The sequence below is a fragment of the Symphalangus syndactylus genome, chromosome 4 (genome assembly GCF_028878055.3).
Source record: "Symphalangus syndactylus isolate Jambi chromosome 4, NHGRI_mSymSyn1-v2.1_pri, whole genome shotgun sequence".
NCBI lineage: Eukaryota > Metazoa > Chordata > Mammalia > Primates > Hylobatidae > Symphalangus > Symphalangus syndactylus.
Window position 1 is genome coordinate 22,020,600 of NC_072426.2, and position 22,468 is coordinate 22,043,067.

The 22,468-nt window shown below is 43.3% G+C and overlaps 1 protein-coding gene across 6 annotated transcripts in view; it reads right to left on the bottom strand.

Annotated features, from left to right (window-relative positions):
- The window catches only part of PCGF5 (polycomb group ring finger 5), a 124,395-nt gene extending 107,156 nt beyond the window's left edge, over window positions 1-17,239 (bottom strand). For 2 of the 6 annotated variants that reach the window (XM_063637870.1, XM_063637867.1), the window contains exon 1: window positions 16,560-16,650. The gene's annotated coding sequence lies outside the window, so the exon portion shown is untranslated. Of the gene's footprint in view, window positions 1-16,559; window positions 16,676-17,053 lie in introns of those variants that run through there. The other 4 variants (XM_055274233.2, XM_055274231.2, XM_063637865.1 and 1 more) reach the window with 4 other exon arrangements.
- Window positions 17,240-22,468: the final 5,229 nt, after the last annotated feature.

Here is a 22,468-nt window from a genome sequence, read left to right on the forward strand (position 1 = left end):
TTTGGGAGGCCAAGGTGGGAGGACTGCCTGGCCCAGGGGTTTGAGACCAGCCTGGACAACATGGTGAAACCCTGTCTCTACAAAAATTTAAAAAATTAGCCAGGTGTGGTGAACTGCACTTGTGGTTCCTGCTACTTTGGAGGCTGTGGTGGGGGTATTGCTTGAGCCTGGGAAGTCAAGGCTGCTGTGAGCTGTAATCACACCACTGCACTCCAGCCTGAGCAACAGAGCAAGACCCTGTCTCAAAAAAAAAAAAAAAAAAAAAAAAAAAAAAAAAGAAAAGAAAAGAAAAGAAAGAGAAACAGCAATACCCTGCCTCACCTCTCCAGTCACTCCCAAAGGCAAACTACTTAAAATTTTAGCTATTTCTTCTGATATTTAATTGCATATTCTTAAATGTTTAAACTGCTGTCTTGATTAATTTTAGACATTATTGATATAATTATGGCCATCCTATTGCACACTAACTTATTTTTTTCCATCTCATAATACTGTATAGTTATGTCAATGTTTTTTCCCAGCTTACCTTGCAGTCAGGTATGTCCAGGGTCAACATTTTGTCTGTGTCTTTTGGTACAGCTACACCAGTTGTTATTAAAATACTTCCAGGGACAGTTCCAAGATGACCGAACAGGAACAGCTCCAGTCTACAGCTCCCAGTGTTAGCAATGCAGAATACGGATGATTTCTACATTTCCAACTGAGGTACCGGGTTCATCTCACTGGGGATTGTTGGACAGTGGGTGCAGGACAGTGGGTGCAGTGCACCGTGCACCAAACGTGAGCCGAAGCAGGGAGAGGCATCGCCTCACACAGGAAGCAGAAGGGGTCAGGGAATTCCCTTTCCTAGCCAAGGAAAAGGGTGACAGATGGCACCTGGAAAATCGGGTCACTCCCACCCTAATACTGCGCTTTTCCGACGGTTTTAGCAAACGGCACACCAGGAGATTATATCCCACACCTGGCTTGGAGGGTCCTACACCTCTGGAGCCTCGCTCATTGCTAGCACAGCAGTCTGAGATCAAACTGCAAGGTGGCAGCGAGGCTGGGGGAGGGGCGCCTGCCATCGCTGAGGCTTGAGTAGGTAAACAAAGCGTCCAGGAAGCTCGAACTTGGTGGAGCCCACCGCAGCTCAAGGAGGCCTGCCTGCCTCTGTAGACTCCACCTCTGGGGTCAGGGCATAGCCAAGCAAAAGTCAGCAGAAACCTCTGCAGACTTAAATGTCTCTGTCTGACAGTTTGGAAGACAGCAGTGGTTCTCCCAGCACGCAGCTTGAGATCTAAGAATGGACAGACTGCCTCCTCGAGTGGGTCCCTGACCCCCAAGTAGCCTAACTGGGAGGCACCCCCCAGTAGGGGCAGAGTGACACCTCACACAGCTGGGTACCCCTCTGAGACAAAACTTCCAGAGGAATGATCAGGCAGCAATATTTGCTGTTCACCAATATTCGCTGTTCTGCAGCCTCCGCTGCTGATACCCAGGCAAACAGGGTCTGGAGTGGACCTCCAGCAAACTCCAACAGACCTGCAGCTGAGGGTCCTGTTAGAAGGAAAACTAACAAACGGAAAGGACATCCACACCAAAACCCCATCTGTATGTCACCATCATCTAAGACCAAAGGTAGATAAAACCACAAAGATGGGGAAAAAACAGAGCAGAAAAACTTAAAATTCTAAAAATCAGAGCACCTCTCCTCCTCCAAAGGAATGCAGCTCCTCACCAACAATGGGACAAAGCTGGACGGAGAAAGACTTTGACGAGTTGAGAGAAGAAGGCTTCAGACGATCAAACTTCTCCAAGCTAAAGGAGGAAATTCGAACCTATGGCAAAGAAGTTAAAAACTTTGAAAAAAGATTAGATGAATGGCTAACTAGAATAACCAATGCAGAGAAGTCCTTAAAGGACCTGATGGAGCTGAAAACTATGGCACGAGAACTATGTGACAAATGCACAAGCTTCAGTAGCTGATTCAATCAACTGGAAGAAAGGGCTCTGTTCTGTTCCATTGATCTATGTCTCTGTTGTGGTACCAGTACCATGCTGTTTTGGTTACTGTCTTGTAGTATAGTTTGAAGTCAGGTAGCATGATGCCTCCAGCTTTGTTCTTTTGGCTTAGGATTGACTTGGCGATGAGGGCTCTTTTTTGGTTCCATATGAACTTTAAAGTAGTTTTTTCCAATTCTGTGAAGAAAGTCATTGGTAGCTTGATGGGGATGGCATTGAATCTATAAATTACCTTGGGCAGTATGGCCATTTTCACGATATTGATTCTTCCAACCCATGAGCATGGAATGTTCTTCCATTTGTTTGTATCCTCTTTTATTTCATTGAGCAGTGGTTTGTAGTTCTCCTTGAAGAGGTCCTTCACATCCCTTGTAAGTTGGATTCCTAGGTATTTGATTCTCTTTGAAGCAATTGTGAATGGGAGTTCGCTCATGATTTGGCTCTCTGTTTGTCTGTGATTGGTGTACAAGAATGCTTGTGATTTATGTACATTGATTTTGTATCCTGAGACATTGCTGAAGTTGCTTATCAGCTTAAGGAGATTTTGGGCTGAGATGATGGGGTTTTCTAGATATACAATCATGTCATCTGCAAACAGGGACAATTTGACTTCCTCTTTTCCTAATTGAATACCCTTTATTTCCTTCTCCTGCCTGATTGCCCTGGCCAGAACTTCCAGCACTATGTTGAATAGGAGTGGTGAGAGAGGGCATCCCTATCTTGTGCCGGTTTTCAAAGGGAATGCTTCCAGTTTTTGCCCATTCAGTATGATATTGGCTGTGGGTTTGTCATAGATAGCTCTTATTATTTTGAGATACGTCCCATTAATACCTAATTTATTGAGAGTTTTTAGCATGAAGCATTGTTGAATTTTGTCAAAGGCCTTTTCTGCATCTATTGAGATAATCACGTGGTTTTTGTCTTTGGTTCTGTTTATATGCTGGATTGGGTATCAGTGATGGAAGATCAAATTAATGAAATAAAACAAGAAGAGAAGTTTAGAGAAAAAAGAATAAAAAGAAATGAACAAGGCCTCCAAGAAATATGGGACTATGTAAAAATACCAAATCTACGTCTGATTGGTGTACCTGAAAGTGATGGGGAGAATAGAACCAAGTTGGAAAACACTCTGCAGGATATTATCCAGGAGAACTTCCCCAACCTAGCAGGGCAGGCCAACATTCAAATTCAGGAAATACAGAGAATGCCAAAAAGATACTCCTTGAGAAGAGCAACTCCAAGACACATAATTGTCAGATTCACCAAAGTTGAAAGGAAGGAAAAAATATTAAGGGCAGCCAGAGAGAAAGGTTGGGTTACCCACAAAGGGAAGCCCATCAGACTAACAGCTGATCTCTCGTCAGAAACTCTACAAGCCAGAAGAGAGTGGGGGCTGATATTCAACATTCTTAAAGAAAAGAATTTTCAACCCAGAATTTCATATCCAGCCAAACTAAGCTTCATAAGTGAAGGAGAAATAAAACACTTTACAGACAAGCAAATGCTGAGAGATTGTCACCACCAGGCCTGCCCTAAAAGAGCTCCTGAAGGAAGCACTAAACATGGGAAGGAACAACCGGTACCAGCCACTGCAAAAACATGCCAAATTGTAAAGACCATCAAGGTTGGAAGAAACTCCATCAACTAACGAGCAAAATAATCAGCTACCATCATAATGACAGGATCAAATTCACACATACAATATTAACCTTAAATGTAAATGGGCTAAATGCTCCAATTAAAAGACACAGACTGGCAAACTGGATAAAGAGTCAAGACCCATCAGTGTGCTGTATTCAGGAAACCCATCTCACATGCAGAGACACACAAAGGCTCAAAATAAAGGGATGGAGAAGATCTACCAAGCAAATGGAAAACAAAAAAAGGCGGGGGTTGCAATCCTAGTCTCTGATATTTTTATTTTCTTTTCCTTGCATTTCTGCTTTCTGTGTGATTATTTTGTTGTTGTTCATTTGTTTTGAGTTTTGCCTTTTTTATTGAAGGCCTTCTTCAAATGTCTCCTATTCATTTACATTTAAGAACAAAGCATCAAAAAGCTGACTGCAAGTTCCATGTTCACAGGGGTAGGGGGAGGAGGGAGGAGGGTTATAGGGTTGTTGAATGATGGGCTCACTGTAGAAAGAATGGGTGGTAAGTAATTTTTTTCATTGTTGGACCTCAAATGTCAGTTTCTGTAAGTCCTTCTAAGGCTGCTCATTTTACCCAGAGAAGAGTCCTCCAGTCCTGACTGAATTACCTATCCTAGGTTTGGGCTTGGGGAAGAGTATGGAGTCTCACTGTTTAGTGAGCCGAATTTCATTAAATTCCTTTTTCAGTTGATCATTTTACCTTTCTCTTCTGTTTTGTCTGGCATCCCTAAACTCAGAACCTCTATTTTATTTTAATTTCTTCAGAAAAAACAAGCCCAGTCTCTGTCAAAGACTTCATCTTGCTGTATGGCATAGGAGAAGTGAAGTGAGGGTCTAGTTCCCTTACAGATTTTCCACCTATCCCTCATTTTCAGGCTTCTGCCCCACTCCAAATCCTCTAATTCCAGAAACTTTCTGGAATTCTTAGGGATATAGTGACTGTTTCTTCCAGCATCTCCTCTCAACCTCAGTTAAAGGCACTTAGGTATCAACTTCCTCTGTTATACTAAGGCAGTTGCCACAGGTCTATTTGCTTTTCATCTTCCAAAAATTTGCTGATGCCTCTTCTCTACTGTTGCCTCTTCTCATATTTACCATGACTGTAATGGTGTTGCAGGAGAGACTGACAGTAAACACATGCGTTCCATCCACTAAATTCTAATCTGAAGTCCCATGAACTAAATCTCAAAACCACAGAGATTGCCACCAAAGATGAATCCTTATCAATTTCTTTTAACAGCCATAATTTTTCTGTATTTTACAGATATGCCTGATTAGATAAGATACTTTCCCAATTATTTTAATGCTTATTATCCTTTATTTTTTGATCATAAAAAAACATTCAAGAGAATCCTTCTAGATGCCACAAGACTTTTAATCTATTTTTAATCTATTAATTCATTAACTTAGTCTTAAAGCATGATAGGACTTATTACAGTAGATTATAATCAAACAAATAAAAATACAGATTTTTGTTTTTTGAGACACAGTCTCATTCTGTTGCCCACGCTGGAGTACAGTGGCGTGATCTCAGCTCGCTACCATCTCCACCTCCTGGGCTCAAGTGATTCTCATGCCTCAGCCTCCCCAGTGGCTGGGACTACAGGCATACACCACCATACCTGTCTAATTTATGTATTTTTAGTAAAGACGGGGTTTCACCATGTTGGTCAGGCTGGTCTCCAACTCCTGGTCTCAAGTGATCCACCCACCTCAGCTTCCCAAAGTGATGGGATTACAGGCATGAGCCACTGTGCCCAGCCTAAAAATACAGATTTTTTTTAATGCAATGAAGCTTTTTTCACTGAATCCTTCATGCTACTTCATATCCAACCTACTGTGGCCCAAGTTGTAGCCCAATTACAGTTAAGTAGTAACTTGGGCCACTGTAGGTTAGATATGAAGTGGCATGAAGGATTCAGTGAAAAAGCTTCACTGCATTAAAAAAATGCAGTAGCCCAAAGGTATTTACCTTGATAACTATCAAGCATTAACCAAGAAGACCTTTGCTGCCCAAAGTCATCATCAATACTGGAGTCTTAGCTATTTTACTTCTAAAGACAGGCAAAGGAAGGAAGATCAGAACTTTTAACAAATAATCAAGCATGAGGACTTTTTTCACATATGAGTATCACAAATTTTTTTACTTCCATCCAAAGGACACAAATCTGAAGATCCTTAGCCTGAAGAATTTAATCTTCAAGGCTGAAAACCTAGCACTTGTCCTAAATACTAAATTCACAGTTTAAGAAATAAGAAATAAATTACCAGATTAACTACTGAATAAAACACTAATATTACACTTTTGATCTTGCTCCACTTGAAAGAAGTGCATAGTTTGGACTTGCCAAAACTTATAATTGCCTCCTGCTACTACTCATGGCTTCCGTGAAAAAAAAAAAAAAAAAAAAAAAAAAAAAAGCCAACTCCATCTAGCAGAAGAATAAAAGATTCCCATGGAAGGAAAAACAAATTAAATTGGTCTATTTCTTGAGCTGGGTGGTAGTTACATGGATGTTCACTTTTTAAAATTCATTAAACTGTGCATTTACATTTCAAAAGTTTTCTGTATATGTGTTATATTTTACAATACAAAAACTATTTTTAAGGTTAAAAGAGAAATAAAAAGGCAGAAATTTCATTTGTCATGAAACACGTTGCCTTAATCTCACTTGGCCAGAATTATTATACACTATCACAGGGATAACAAGAGAAAAGTTGTCATAATTTACTTTAAGGGCCTAAACCAATCCCCCCGCCAAATTTCAATAGTCATCTTTGTTGTTTTATTCAAAACACTTTAAAAATTAAGCTCTTAAACATCACAGTGTGTGTTGCATACCATATGGTAATAGTGATAACTTACATTTGCATAACACTATTTACTTGCAAAGAGTTTTCACACTGAATACCTAGGAGATAGACCAGATATAATTTTTTCCTACACAACAGATGAGGAAACTTAGGCACTTAGTATTGATTAGTAAGATCACAAATAGTGACAGAATCAGGACTAATTCCAACTTCCATACATCTAATTAAGGGTTCCTTTAACATTTTATGAGGACAAAGAACCTTCTACTTTTCAAGGTTCTGAGTTCAAAAACAGGATCTCAAAGCTAGTTGTCCCTGTCATGGCATTTATGAGTTTCCTGACATTCCCAGTGAGGAAGGAGAGATCCACTAAATATGGCTGTGAAAGCAATAAACTAAGGACCTATGCGCAAACCTTTCAGTCATTTAATTCACTTCTAGTTGACATAACAAAGTATCTGCGGCCACAAAGGTTAGTTTAACTTGGGTGCAAACATAAAAGTTATGAGTACTCAATAACTTATGTTCAAGGGTAACCAACACCTTTTTGCCATTAAGGAAGTGTTTAAAGGAGAGATATGACCCATCCATTCCTGGCTTCTCATCCGACACCATACCATTCCACATAGATGTGGAGTAATTTATTTGGTTGGTGTATGACAGTCATGGGTCTACCTTTCAGTATGGTGAGGAAGTGTTCTAAGATCTTTTTCAGTGGATACTTTAATTACTTCTTCTGCCCTAGAGGGCATTTTTTTTTTTTTTTTTTTTCTGAAGTGGAGTTTCATTCTGTGGCACAAGCTGGAGTGCAGTGGCACAATCCCGGCTTACTACAACCTCCGCCTCCCGGGTTCAAACGATTCTTCTGCTTCACCCTCCGGAGTAGCTGAGATTACAGGCACATGCCATCACGCCCAGCTAATTTCTGTATTTTTAATAGGGTTTCATCATGTTGGCCAGGCTGGTTTCAAACTCCTGACCTCAAGTGATCTGCCCGCCCCCCCCTCCCAAAGTTCTGGGATTATAGGCACGAGACATCGCGCCTGGCCCCTAGAGGGCAATATTAACTGAGATTCAGAGATCCCAGTTCTTTCAAGAGCTAGCTCTGCCACACATGTCTGTAATCCTGGGCAAATCACATATATCTAAAAATGTTTAAAGGATTTTAAAGCTTTCTCATCTTTAAAATAAAGGAACAACTTCCTTATCTTTAAGGTACTTTCCATCTCTATGGACTAAATGCTCAGAAAGGCTTTACGAGGTGTATTCCATAGTTTTAAAGACAGACACTGACACCGATACAAAATCATTTTGATACTTTGGCCTCATAGTTCCCGAAGACCAATGATCTTCTACCTCCATTGGCCTGTGTCACTCAACATCCCCAAGCTCAGCCACACTTTGAATTTTTGTCATTACTCGGAACTGATCCCTCCACAATAACTCTGAAAGTTCCTCATGCCCTTCACCACTACCCTCAGAACCTCCCTCCACATTCCAATTTTTCCCTTTCCTTCACTCTTGCTGAATCAGCCATTACACACTCTAATCTCATATCCCCTGCTATTCTCCCAGCCCATCGACACTCTAGTGTCACTTGCCTTCCTACTCAACCAAGGGCCCATATGGAGTTGGCAGTTTCAGTGATACTCACAGCATCTCTACTTCCAATTTTCTGAGCATTGCTGGAGAAAGTCATGAAATACAGGAGTGATTCATCCTATCACTAGGCTAAGGCCTTCTAGCAACTTGTCAAGCCCTCATCACCTTTGGCTCCCCACTGCGCAGACCCAAAGTTTTCCAAACCTTTTCAACTCTCCTCCACTTCAATTTTATGCTTTACTCTCCACTTACTTTTGGCAAATCAATATAAAAGAATCAACCCATTTCAAATGCAGCCACCTCCCAGCCATCAACTTCCCTTTTAAGAACTCAAAATTTCCTTTTGCTCTCATCTAACTTCTTTCTTCCTCCATGCCACATCTGCATTTTGTATTCTTCTACATTCTATGGATTTGGACAAATATATAATACCACGTATGCACCGTTATATCACAGAGTAGTTTCACTGCCCTAAAAATCGTCTGTGCTATGCCTGTTCATCCATCCTCCATCCTAACCCCTGGCAACCACTGATCTTTTTACTCTATGGTTTTGCTTGCCCAGAATGCTGTGTAGTTGGAATCACACAGTATGAAGCTTTTTCAGATTGGCTTCTTTGACTTAGGAATATGCATTTAAGCTTCCCCCATGTCTTTTCATGGCTTGATAGCTATTTATTTTTAGCACTAATATTCCATTACCTGGATGTACCACAGTTTATCCTGAATGACATCTTGGTTGCTTCCAAGTTTTGGCAATTATGAAGAAAGCTACTATAAACATCAGTGTGCAGGCTTCTGTGTGGCCACAAGTTTTCAACTCCTTTGGGTAAATACCAAAGGACACAACTGCTGGATTGTGCAGTAAGAATGTTTCGTTTTGTAAGAAGCCACCAAGCTGTCTTCCAAAGTAGCTGTACTGTTTGACATTCCCACTAGTAATAAATGAGAGTTCCTGTTGCTCCACTTCCTTGTCAGTATTTGTTGTTGTCAGTGTTCTGAATTTTGGCCATTTCAATTGTGTATAGTGGTATATCATGGTTGCTTTGATTTGCATTTTCCTGATGACATATGATGTGCAGTATCTTTTCATATGCTTATTTGCCATCTGTGTATCTTCTCTGGTGAGGTGTCTGTTAAGGTCTTTGGCCCATTTTTTTAAATGGGTTGCATATTGTTCAGTTTTAAGAGTTCCTTGTATATTTTAGATAACAGACTTTTATTTGATATGTCTTTTGCAAATATTTTCTCCCAGTCTGTGGCTCATCTTTTTATTCTCTTGACAATGTCTTCTGCAGAGCAGAAATTTTTAAAGTTTTATGAAGTCCAGCTTATCAATTCTTTCATGGCTGTGCCTATGATGTCATATCTAAAAAGTCATCACCAAACCCAAGGTCATCCAGATTTTCTCCTATGTTATCTTCTAGGAGTCTTACAGTTTTACATTCAGGTCTGTGACCCATTTTGAATTAATTTTTGTGACAAGGGTGAAGTCTGTGTCTAGATTAATCTTTTTTTTTTTTTTTGCATATGGATGTCTAGTTGTTTCAGCCTCATCCATTTGCTGAAAAGACTATCCTTTCTCCACTGTATTACCTTTGCTCCTTTGTCAAAGATCACTTGACTGTATTTATTGGGGTCCATTTATGGGCTCTCTTTTCTGTTCCATGATCCATTTGTTTAATTTTTTGCCAATACCACTGTCTTGATTACTATAGGTTTATAGCAAGCCTTGAAGCTAGGTAGTGTCAGTCCTCCAACTTTGTTCTTCTCCTTCAGTATTGTGCTATTTTAGGTCTTTCGCCTCTGCATATAAACTTTAGAGTTAGTTTGTCAGTATCTACAAAATAACTTGCTGGGATTTTGACTGAGATTGCATTAAATATATGAATACAGTTGGGAAGTCCTGACAATATTGAGCCTTCCTACCCATGAAGATGGACTATATCTCCATTTACTTAATTCTTCTTTGATTTCTTTTATCAAAATGTGATAGTTTTCCTCACATAGATTTTATATATATTTTGTTAGATGTATATCTAAGTATTTCGTTTTGTCTGAGGTGCTAATGTAAATGGGATTGTTTTTAATTTCAAATTCCACTGTTAATTCCTGGTATATAGAAAAGTGATGAACTTTTATATACTATCCTTGTCTCTTACAACCCTGCTGTAATTGCTTATTAGTTCCAGGAGGTTTCTTTGTTGTTGTTGAGTCTTTCAGTTTTCTACATAAACAATCATGTCATCTTCAAACAAAGGCTTATTTCTTCCTTTCCAACCAATCTATCTTTTATTTCTTTATATTCTGCCATATTTTCCCACAAGTAACTTCTTTATTTGCATCATGATTAGGGTAATCAATTCAGTTATTCAAAAACAGGCTCTCTTTCAAGATTAAAAGTGGGCATTATTATCCACTTTTATCCTGTATTCTGTCTCCAGGTATTATACTGTAAACAAACTGGTGTGAACTGGCACTGCCCTGGGCAATTGCATGTATGGTTACCCCATCCTATCTCTCCTGCTTGAGGAGAGCCTAGTGTATTAATTGCCCTCCTATGTCCTCCCTCGATCTTCATTCCTTTCCTCTGCACTTGCAACCACTCTACGCACAATGCACAAATGTTCTCAAGCCTTCCTTATGTTTTTTTTTTTTTTTTCTGAGACGGAGTCTTGCACTGTCGCCCAGGCTGGAGTCCAATGGTGCAATCTCGGCTCACTGCAACCTCCGCCTCCCAGATTCATGTGATTCTCCTGCCTCAGTGTCCCTAGTAGCTGAGATTACAGGCACACACCACCACACTCGGCTAATTTTTCATATTTTTAGTAGAGACGGGGTTTCACTATGTTGGCCAGACTGGTCTGGAACTCTTGACCTCATGATCTGCCCACCTTGGCCTCCCAAACTGCTGGGATTAAGGTGTTAGCCACCGCGTCCTGCCGGTTTTGTTTTTAAGAAAGTTTCATTGACACTTTTCTTGCCCCAAGTCATTGCCTTCTCCCTACCCCCAGCCTCTGATTTTCACAGTCCAGTCACGATTTACATTTGCTTTCTCCATTTCCTTCCCAAGCCAGCATCCTTCAGGTAACTAGCTGACTTGTCCCCACTAATCCCCACTGCCCAACTGACTCTGTTCCTCGAAGGCTATTGATGATGGTCTCACTGACAAATCTAATGTCCTTTTCCCAGTCTTCAACTCAGCCCATCCTCTACCCTATCAGGATCCTTCAAAATCTCCTTCCTCATCTTTCTTTGCCCAATCTTTTCCTCATGCCCCTCCTGCTTCTTATTCTCAGCATCCTGCCTACCTCCTCCTGTCTCCCTCAAGTCCACAAATACTGGCTTTTACAAGGCTCTATCCTAGCCTTTTATTCTGCTCACCACACTCTGAACTTTCTGACAGGTTCACCATCCCCCTCCATAAGGATGCCCCAAATCTTTCTCTACTTTTAATGGCTCTCATCCATCTGGATGGTCCATAGCCACATACAAGTTAACACATCCAAATCCAGACCAATAATCACCTCCATTAATTAGACAAATATTTATTGATTGCACACTACTTGCAGGTGATTTACTAGTGTCCCTTCCTATTTCAATCCTTGCCAGCATCAACATAAGTGACTCAGCTTCTATCTTTGATTTCTTCCTCAACTCCTACATCCAATTGCCAACAAGTTCTGTTTCATTTACTTCTACAGTATCTTGCCCAACTCATCTGCCTCCACCCTAACTTAGGTTCTCATCATTTCTCTTCTGGAGAATATTTCAACAGCTTAAATGGACTACCTGTGGTTCCTGTGATGAAGATTAATCTCTTAAAGCATAGCCTTGATCACATCATTCCCCCATTTAAAATATTTCAGATACTTATCTACTGCCTACTAAACAGTCTCCTTAGCCCAGCATTCAAGATGCTTCACAATATAGTCCTAATTTCCCCTCCCCATGCAGCATTCTCTCCCATTATACTGCCTCCAGGCTCCTCAACCTCCAGTTTAACCACATTCTTCTCCAATCCTGGACATGCTCATATATCCTTACCTTCAAGTCTTAGCACAGACTGGTCCCTCTGCCGATTGAAGTCGTCTCAATTTTTTAAGGCCTTGCTCAAAATTCCCTAATTAAGTCTTACCTTTTTTTCTGGCTAGAAATAGTCTTTTCCTCCTCTGAATTCACAAAGCATTTTCTTTATGCCTAACAGTTCTCCCATGTAAAACAGCCTTTAGTTATCTGTCTTATGTGCTCTACATGACTCTTAAGCCTCTTAAAGAAAGAGTATCTATGTCTAATTAACCAGTATTCTTCTTATATTGCTTTATGTATATAGTAAGCTGGATGAGAGGTTGAGATATTCAAGTTAACTTCATATCCACCATATAGCATATAAAATAATGAAAATGTACTTATCATAAAAGTTAATTTAGACAAATTCTTAAGAAGGTCTAGAAACTAACCATTTTTGTAGTTTTTGTTGGATCAAGGATATATAAATTACCTTAAACTAAAATTGCAGGAGAACTGTATATTTCTTTATTGGTTCCCGAAACCATAGAGTTGGACAAGATCTTAGAGATCGGTAATTCCCCTCCCCCATTCTGACCACCAATTCTCCGATTGAAAAAACTGAAACTTCTGAGAGATTAAGCTGCCCCCATGGTCACACAAGTCTGTAGTCATAACTATAGCAGTTACCATTTATTAAGAGCCTTTTACACACCACACACGTTATATATACACATTATCTCAGTCTCACACAATCCTTCAAGGTAGATGGCATTATCCCCATTTTAGAGATGACAGAATGCTCCAAAAAGTTAAGTAACTTGCTGTGGAAAGCTCTGCTTAGGGGCAGAGCTGTGTTTTAGCCCCAAATCTGACTGGCTGCAAAGTCTAGGCTTTTCTATTGGATGCTGTGACAGAGGCAAGACCTATCAGACGTCCTGACTCCTGTCTCTTGCTTCTCCAGTAAATAATTATACCAAGCAAGCAAACATGCACACTTACAAGTTTTAAGCCTTTACAAAAAACTGGAGGCATAAAAATTAAACAGTAGTTTCATTATTGTAAAAGTTCTAAGGTTAATTCTAGGGTATTTACTGCCAATATCTAATTCTGTTGTCAGAAAACTTCTTCAATGTGGAAAGGAGATATGTTTTCCTGCTTTTTCACTTCCTAAATATATTTTCAACTTAAAACCCATTTATCCAACTGCTTTCAATAAGCATTTGTTGAGCCCCTAGATGTTCCAAGCACATGGGAGGATACAAAGGTGAATAAGACATTATTTTTCCCTCTGAGAGTTCACAAGCAAAAGGCAGACAACCAACTAATGATAGAAACCATTCTTCTCCACCTATAGCAGCTCTGGCTAATTCAGGAACGTCCAACCACTTAAGCTCTTTATGAGAGTCAGGACTCTTGGTTCTGACTCTTGCCCTGTACCTTAGGCAAGTCATCTCACTATGCCTTAGTTTCTTTAGTAAAAGGATTGATTAAAAAGGAATGAACTGTGCCAAGTAATTTCAAGGTCTCTTTTAGCTTTAAAATTCTATCGTCTCTGAGCTTACTCTTGAGATTATGCTTCTGCAAGTGATCACAGCTACTATTACGGAAAGGGAACTGCTAGAAGCCCATTCTTCTTCAGCACTAACTTCAGAAGTACTGAGTTCTGAAAATACTGCTACAAGACTGGGACTAATTAACATGCCTCCAAAGTTTATTTATAATATAAACTTTATCAAAGTTTATGCTCTAAAGGGATATTATTAAACATGACATACAAATCCTTTTTACATCATATCACTGACTTATTATAGCTGTAATCCTTTAGAATCCATTTAAGATGTTTAAAATATAATTTAAAATAACTCCTTTTATCTACTCTTCTGTGGCATTACCGACATGAACAACAACAAATCAGAGTTAAGGCCTCTGCAGCATAAATCCTGTTTTCATTTGATTAAATTAATACTTCATATTGGATCACTTGAGCCTGGGAGGTTGAGGCTATGATTGCACTACTGCGCTCCAGCTTGGGCAACAGAGTGAGACCCTGTCTCAAATGAAAAACCTTCATATTAAGTGGTATCTATTATGAACCTTCCCAAACTGCAGCTAAACTTCAGGCTGTTTTCCAGGTAGTGGGGAGAGAAGATAATGGAAATATTAGTATTCCAAATGAGTGGAAACATAGGACTGTGGGATTTGACTTTGCTGATTCCATTTCAATATCCTGCACTTTTTCTTCAACTAGCACAGATAATAGTTTTAATCATCCAGAAGTTACATAGTAATATACTTTCTCTTGACAGAGCTCCACATGCTTTATCTTTTTTCATACTAAGTGTCTTAGGATATGATGCTCAAACCCTTCTTGTGCTGCAGGTTAACATCACAGGGGAGAAAATCAATCAAAAGAAAACCAGGAGGAAAAAGAAGAAAATTAGAACTGCACCAACTTGGTGACTTTCCCACAAAAAAAAGCACTGAATTTCAACTGTCAAAAACAGTCCTACCAAGAAATCTGGAAAAGAGTTTATTCATTCACGAGTCAACAAATACTAAGTGTTTCATATATGCCAGGCACTGTTCTAGGTGCTAGGTTTATAGCAGTGAACAAAACAGCCCAAATCCCTACCATAGTGGAGCTTACATTCCAGTAAGAAGAGATCAGACTTAAAGAACTCCTAAACAAAGCAAGATCAGATAGCGATTAAGCGCAGTAAAGAAAATAAAATAGTACTATGGGGTGGCTCCTGGGGGGAGGGGACAGGAGATAATGAAGGCAATCAAGAGGGCCTGGCTGAGTAGATGCCATTTGAGGTGAGTCTTAAATGATGAGAAAACTTTATTCAGTCTTACCCATGTGAGGTGGGAATGAGTCAAGTTAATCTTTGAGAGTGATCACAGTGGGAAAAATTCTGTATTCATGAATGGCAACCGAGGTTCCTTTTAGGATCTGGCTTTTTAAAAACCCTCAAAAAACTAGTCTTAAGGAGTCTTCTTTTAAGATCCACTTTTAAAATTTTTCTAATTACTTCAGAGCTACTTAGGTAGACGCAATTACTAGGAGGATTCCTTCAGAGTCTGATACCTCCCTCATTTGACACCAAATCCTGAATGAGACAGGACCCAGCCCTGCAGCGAACCAGCGCTCCTCAACCGATTAATGTAGCCAGGTGGAATTTTGTAACTCTTTCAAGAACGCGAAACAACCCTTGGGGAATGTGTGGACCCTGACCCCCCAAAAGTTAGTGTGGAAGAGGGGACCCCGCTGCCCTTTGCACTAAGTCTCCCCCGCCCCTCCGGGCGTCCCTGACTCCCCGACAAGTTACTGTGGAAGGGGGGGGACCCCGCTGTCCTTTTGCACTAAGTCTTCCCCGCCCCTCCGGGCGTCATCACTGCAGAGGGGCCACTCTCCCTGGGTCAGAGGTACATAGCGAGTACGCGCGCGTGTGTACCCCGCATGAATCATCGGGGCCTGGTCCGCGGGGCGATGATTCATTCACCGCCCTGGAGCTCACGGCCACACGTTCCGGGTGTACTATGACGGCCGCACACGCAGCTTCCTTAATATTAAACAAATGTTTCAAAGTACAAACGCCTGGGGCCAGAAACCTGTAGACCCAGGAGAGGTGGCAGCGAAAAAATAGCACGTTTCGGCCGCTGCCCGAGTGTTGGCGGGGAGGGGAGGGGAGCAGCGGGGACGTCCGTCCGTGCCCCCCCCACCACCACCCCAGCACGCGCGCGGGCAGCGCCCGCAGGGGGCGCGGAGGGCGTACAGGTGGGTCCCGCCGGTCCTGCCCCCTACCCCTCCCTGCCACTCGCGGAAGGCCACCGCGCCCTCCCCAACGCGCCTCTCGCTCGCCCCTTTCCTCTCCGTGACATCTTATATAATAACCTGAGCTAATCAAAACGGAAGCGACGCGCGCAGCCGGGAGCAGATGCTCGCGCCCAGAGCCAGCGGCCCCCAAACTAGGCGCCGGGGCGCGCGGCTGGCGGCGGGGGAAGGGCCCGAGCGCCGACTCGGGTCGTCCCTCCTTGGCGGAGGCGCCGCTGCTGCCGGTCCCCATCAGGAAGCCGCGAGCGTCACAAACTGCGTCAGCTTCTTCAAACACATTTCATGGTCTCCCTCCAGCCAGGGAGCCGCTGCTCCCGCGGCGGGGCCGCGGCCAGGACTGGAAGGCGCCCCTCTGGGGAAGAGAAAGTTCCTCGGGGCCCTCCCCTTGCCCGCCCGGCGCCCGGCCCCGCCGCGCCTCCAGCCCCTTTCCGCGCGCCGCCAGCCCGGCCGCGCCGCCCACCGGCCCGCACCGAGGTCAGGTTAGGCAACTTGTGACCCCGGGGCGCCAGGCGGCCCCCTCCCGCCCTCCGGGCTCGCCTGGCTGCCGGGGCCTCCCCCCGGCCCCGCGGAAAACAGCCACGCCAGAAACTTCCCTGGGCCGCGTCGGGCGGGGAAGCCGCCTGGGTCCCCGCGCATCGCCCTTACCTTGCTCTCGAGAGGCCACGATCCGGGCGGGCCGCGCGGGGCGCGTGGTGCGCGAGCGCGCGCGCGTGGGGCGGTAGGTGAGGGAGCCCGCGCCGGCGGGGGCGGGGCGGGGCAGCGGGGGTGCGAGCGGCGCGGGGCGGGGGCTGGGCCGGCCCGGCGGGCGGGCGCGAGGAGAGCAGAGCCCGCGGCGGCGGCGGCGCTGGCGGCGGCGGGCGCGGGGCGAGCGCGCCGAGGGGGCGGAGGAGTTACCGTGGGTTTGTTTACGCATTGCTGCCCGGCTCGGGGCACAGCCCGCACTCCCTGATTGGACACAAACTGGGGCACAGCCTCTCGCCGCCGCCCGCCAGGCCTCCTCGAGCCGCGGCCGCGCAGCTCCCGGAGCGCCCTGCCGGGCACGGCCCACGGCGGTGCCCAGGCCTGGAGGGGACGAGCCGCGGCGGCTGCCCCGGGCGGGCGTAAAGCCAAGCGTTCGCTCGGGGCTCGCAGTCGCCCACCTGTAGTGGCCCGACCTTGGCAAGGAGAAATTCGAAACTTCTCAGGCTGGAGACTTCGAATCGTACAGCCGCTGAGGGGGCACCTTCTCCCCCCACAGACGGAGGATGCGTGCCCTTGAATAGATGGAAGGCAGCTCGAATGTCAGTATGCCTCCGTGGCGATGGTCAAGTCCAGGCTTCCCGTATAAGCTGCCCTCCACCCCAGAGCTCGCAGTTTCTTTTCCTGCCTCCAGCTTCTTTGCTTCTAATCGCAAAGTACCCCCAACCCCCCGCCCCCCGCCGCCACCCCACCAGAAGTGACCTTGCCGCCCTGATGCTGAAGATCCTCCAATGACTCACCATGGCCTCGAGCCTTAATGCCTCATTCTCAGAGTCCTCAATAGCTGGGCCTCCATTTTTCAGTCTCCCCTGCACTTCCCTACCCTCACCCCAAAGCCTCCGTTTACAGACAACACCTGAAATGTGTCTGTCGTTTGACACTTTATTTTGATCCTGCTCTGTTCTCTGCCAGAAAACCCCTTAGCTGCCTCCACCTGTCAAACTTTCTTGGACTCAGCTCCTGTAGCCATCTCCTACCATATCTGTGCAGTCTTCCTGCTCCCCCAGGCAGAATCCCCCCTTGTGGCTGGCATCATTCTGACTTGGGGGTCAGTTGTGTGCCTGTGCTGTACCCTCTCTGATCTGTGGATTCCTTAAAGAGGAGTCTGCTTTTAACAGAGCTCTGGTGTTGGGAGAAATGAAAGCTGTAAGACTAATATTGCCTCCTAGTGTCTGCAGCTCTGGTGGGACTGGAAAAGTTCAGGAGTCTTTATCAAGAGGGTCTCCTGACAGGTCCACAAACCTCATCTTGCAGAAAGCAAACACTTCCAAAAACTGAGCATGCCCTCCATTTTTCCTGCGTCTCTATATCTCCTCCCCACCACACCTAGCTATGTGCCCTCCATACTCATAATGGGCGCTAAAGTAACCCTTGAGGAATAAAATTGAATTCTACAGAGATGTTCCTTAAGCCAAGGCTGGCGGTGATCAAAGAGAATAGAGTAAATCTTGAAAAAGTAGACATGAACCCAGTAATTTTACAGCTTATTCCTAGGCTAAGAGCCTTCCGGCCCTGTTAGGTAGTGTGGGTTTGTCGCTGTCTGATCAAACACTGAAGTAGACCCTGACCCTTCTTGACTGCTGGGACTCCTAGATTTTTTTCTCCGATGCGCTGCTTGCAGTCCCATTAGGAAAAGTGTCTTTGAATTCTGCAAGTGAATCCAATGAAAGTAAAGTTTTCTTTCCCAAGTGATTCAATAGCAATAATTTAATGCAGCAAATTAGTTACAAGTGTTGAAAGAACTGGACGTTCAACTAGGGTAAGGTGAGGCAATCCTGAGATTAGCAACTGCTGGACGTGCCGTCTCCGCTGAGGCTGGAGGGGCAAAGAGAGGAGACAGCCAGAACCCTGAAGGGCTTGTCCAATAGGAGTTGGAGCCACAAAGTTAATGCAACTACTGCGGCAGACATCTTCCAAAGTAGGGGATGAGAGTCCCCCTGGCTTCTCCCTTCCTCCCACCCTCCAAGGCCACCCAGTGGTGGAAAGCAGGAGAAGCCAGTGGACAAGATGACAGAGGGCAGCGGTCAGAATCCCTACAGAAAAAATTAGGAACATACAATCCCTAATTGTATGTTCCCTGCATTATTTGAAGCTACGTCTTATGATGCTTGTTTAACACCATCTGTGAAGATATGGTGCTCCTCTAGTCTGCTGTTTCTGTGATGTGAGTACAGATTCTCACATCTACAGAATATGTGAGAGCCGCAAAAGGAGAATGGGTCTGAGAGCCCAGCGGCAAATGACTGGCACCTGGGCTTGGGTGCTGCACCTGGTTGCCTCTTCCTTTAGGCCGGATTCCTCAGTGCAGCAGGAACTTTCTCTTCCCGAGTCCTAGAATTCTCTCCTTCTTACTTGTCCCTCTTTACCCTTCTGCTTCCATTACCCTTCTATCCTCTTCTTCGCCGTCACTCCCTTACGTTTCTTTTTGCTCTCTCGTCTTGTGTACCCTGGCTCTCGTTTTTTCTTTGTGTTCCCATATATCTCCTCCTGACTTCTTTTTCCCCCCAGAGTCTCTTCTCCCCTCTTCTTGTCTTACTCCTCCCTGGGCAGGATGGCAGCTTTCTTCAGCATGAAGGAGGTGACCAGTTGCCTATGGAAGGAAGAGATTAGGAACTATCATGTTGCTGCCCTTCCAGACAGTGTAGTAGATATTTTACATGCGTTATCTCATTTAATCTTCATCTCACTCCTACTAGCTGGGCAACATTTAATATAATCTGGTGACTTTGCTATTGCCTGTCACGAGGAAGGCTTTGTGCCCATCACCAACAACACTGCTAACAGTTCTCTTACCTTTCCTATACATGGTTCCCTGCAACCTTTCTTCTTCTTATCCTACATCTTTTCCTTTCATTAGCACAGATACTTCGCCCAAATCCCAACCCCCCAGCAGTCTAATACATCCGCACTTTAAATCCCCAAAGACTGAGAATGGCTATTTAGAGGAGGTGGCATTTCAGCTGGCACTTGAAGGATGGATAGATTTTCAACAGATGGAAATGGAGGAAGGGTATTCTTGGTGGAACAGTAAATTACATGGTTTACCTTGACTGAAACAAGGGATAACTAAGAAATGAAGCCATATTTCAGAAACTTGTCTTCAGCTCTCAGTTCTCTGAGACTATTCAGAAACACAGATTAACCATGAGCATATTAAATATAGGTGTGATTTATATAATTAGAATCATAGTGTTTAAAGCCAGAAAGAATTTTCAACATTGTTTGGTGCAACGTGTCCAGTTTTAAGTGAGGGAACTGAAGCCTAAAAGACTTAATACCTGGAATATCATAATGATTAAACATGGGCATTAGAGTTTGACTACTTGTATTCAAATCCCTACTTTAACAAATTTTAGTTTATCTGACCTTGAATTATCTGTGGTTAAGTTTCCCCATCTATAAAATAGAGAAAAACGATAGAATCTACTTCAGTGGGTTGTCATGAGAATGAAATATCGTCATATGTAAAACACTCTTGCCCAGTTTGGACTGCCATAACAAACTACCATTGACTGGGTGTCTTAAACAACAAGCATTCATTTCTCACAGTTCTGGAGGCCGGAAGTATGACATCAGAGTGCCAGCACAGTCAGGGGTTGGCTGAGGGCCTTTCTTCCTCCTCTGGAGTGCTGACTTCTCATGGTATCCTTACATAGTGAAAAGACACTGAGCGTCAGAGCTCTCTGGGGTTCCTTTTATAAGGGCAGTCATCCCATTAATGAGGACTCCACTCTCATGACTTAATTACTTCCCAAAGGCCCCACCTCCCAATACCATCACACTGGGGGGTAGGATTTCAACATACGAATTTGAGGGGAGCCATGAACATTCAGTCAATTATAGACATGTTATAGGTGCCTGGCATATAGACAGTACTCATTAAATATAGGCAAAAAAAATAGTATGACTTCCCATGGCTATCCAGCTAGTAAATACCAGAACTAGAACTGGTACCCCAAGTTTTTGTGGCCCTAATTGTATGTTCCCTGCATTATTTGAAGCTACGTCTTATGATGCTTGTTTAACACCATCTGTGAAGATATGGTGCTCCTCTAGTCTGCTGTTTAAAGAAGTGCTCAGTTATCTTTCCAGCTCCAATTTCTCTACATTTCCTGCTTCCTGCTTCTGCTAGCCCTGGTTCCCCCCACCAGTCCTCAGCAAACTTAGCATACTGTGAAGTTCCAGGGGAGGAAGGGAGCAGGAAAAATTATCAGTAAACCTGTATTTTATAGTCAACTGTTTAGGTTACAAGTTCTAATATAGTAAAATTTTACTAATTTAAATTTCGAAGGGCCAAAAATATTGAATTAAAGATATTCAAATTATGTGTTATTCTTCAGCCTACAGGGTGTCAACTCTACCAGCTTAAATTTTAGTAGTTCCTTAGGGGGATTCACTGGGACCAAGAAAAAGCATTGTTTGGGGTATCTAATTCTTCACCAAAGTTGTGATGGAAGAGAACAAATTTCTTTGTCCCTCCTCCTTTTCACCTAGTCACTGGTCCCACTTTTCAAAACTCCTCCAGCCCCATGACCTTTATGTAGTCCACTCTCTCTCGACCATAAGCATCTTGAGGTAATGAACCACAACTTACTTGCCTTTTAATGTCTAGAACCTAGCTCAATATCTGGAGTATAATAGGCAGCCACATGTTGTTGAACTGACTGATTTGAGTAATGCTGCACATACCAAAGGAATCCCTTCCTCCTCCCCCTTCAAATCTTTGTCTCCTCATTTGACTGTAGCTAGTTGTCATCCTGCTACCCTAATGCACCGGAAAGCATGGTAACAGCTGAATGTGAAATAAATGTGCATTTTATATTATGAAATACATTTAAAGAGGTTTATTTTAATGGTGTAAAGCCAGGCAGTATTTTAAGAAGATCAGGAAGACATTTTTGGGGCAGCTGGACTTTCCCAACACCTTCACATCACAGCACACAAACTGAAGCTTATCTCTCCTATAAATAAAGGCTACTTGACTTTCATTGTTACACATTTTACTTTAGATTTCTTAGGTTAATTGTCGACAGCCTGTATTCTACATATGGGTATATTAATTAATCCTGCCTAAGTCATTTCTTAAAAGGCACCATTTGTCTTAATCTTAAAAAGTAAGTAATTGTCCCACTTCTCTCTTTTACTTCAAGGCCAGACTAATGATCTAATACCTTGATCATTCACTGCCTCTTGAATTCCTGAAATCTACCTTCTACTTCCTCTAATTCATTTACATGCTTCCTCTAGGAAGTTGGAAGGAATCCAAAGGATTAATTCTAGATCAACTTATCATTTTTGAAAGAGGAAATTGAGAAACAAAAATGTTAGTGGCAGAATCTCCAGTTCCCACAGCACTCATCCCATGCTCCATCCTCTTATCACGTGTCCTTAAAACACAGCTAAAAGTGAATTTTCCATTGTCAACTCCCCTCCTGACTTCCCTATTTATGCCAGTCACCACCATCCATTGGGCTCTTTAGGATTAAAATGGGTGATCTTTGATGACTCCTTCTCTTTAGGCCTCTACTTCCACTTCGGGATGTCTCTCTTGCTTGTCTTTTTTGTCTGAATTACCCTATGAATCAGGGCATTTTCTCTTTACAACTGTTATTACAATAGGTTGCTGATGGTTTCACTGTCTCCAAATTCTTCCTCTTATAGAGTGAACCCAGCAGAAGAACCAACTTAATATTAAGTCAAAAATTTTATAGGTATAGTAAAATGGTGCCATTTTGCCATATAAAATCAAATTCAACATGCATTCAGACTATCAATAAAATATGAGTTTATAGTGTCAAGCCTTTCTGGTTCTGGAA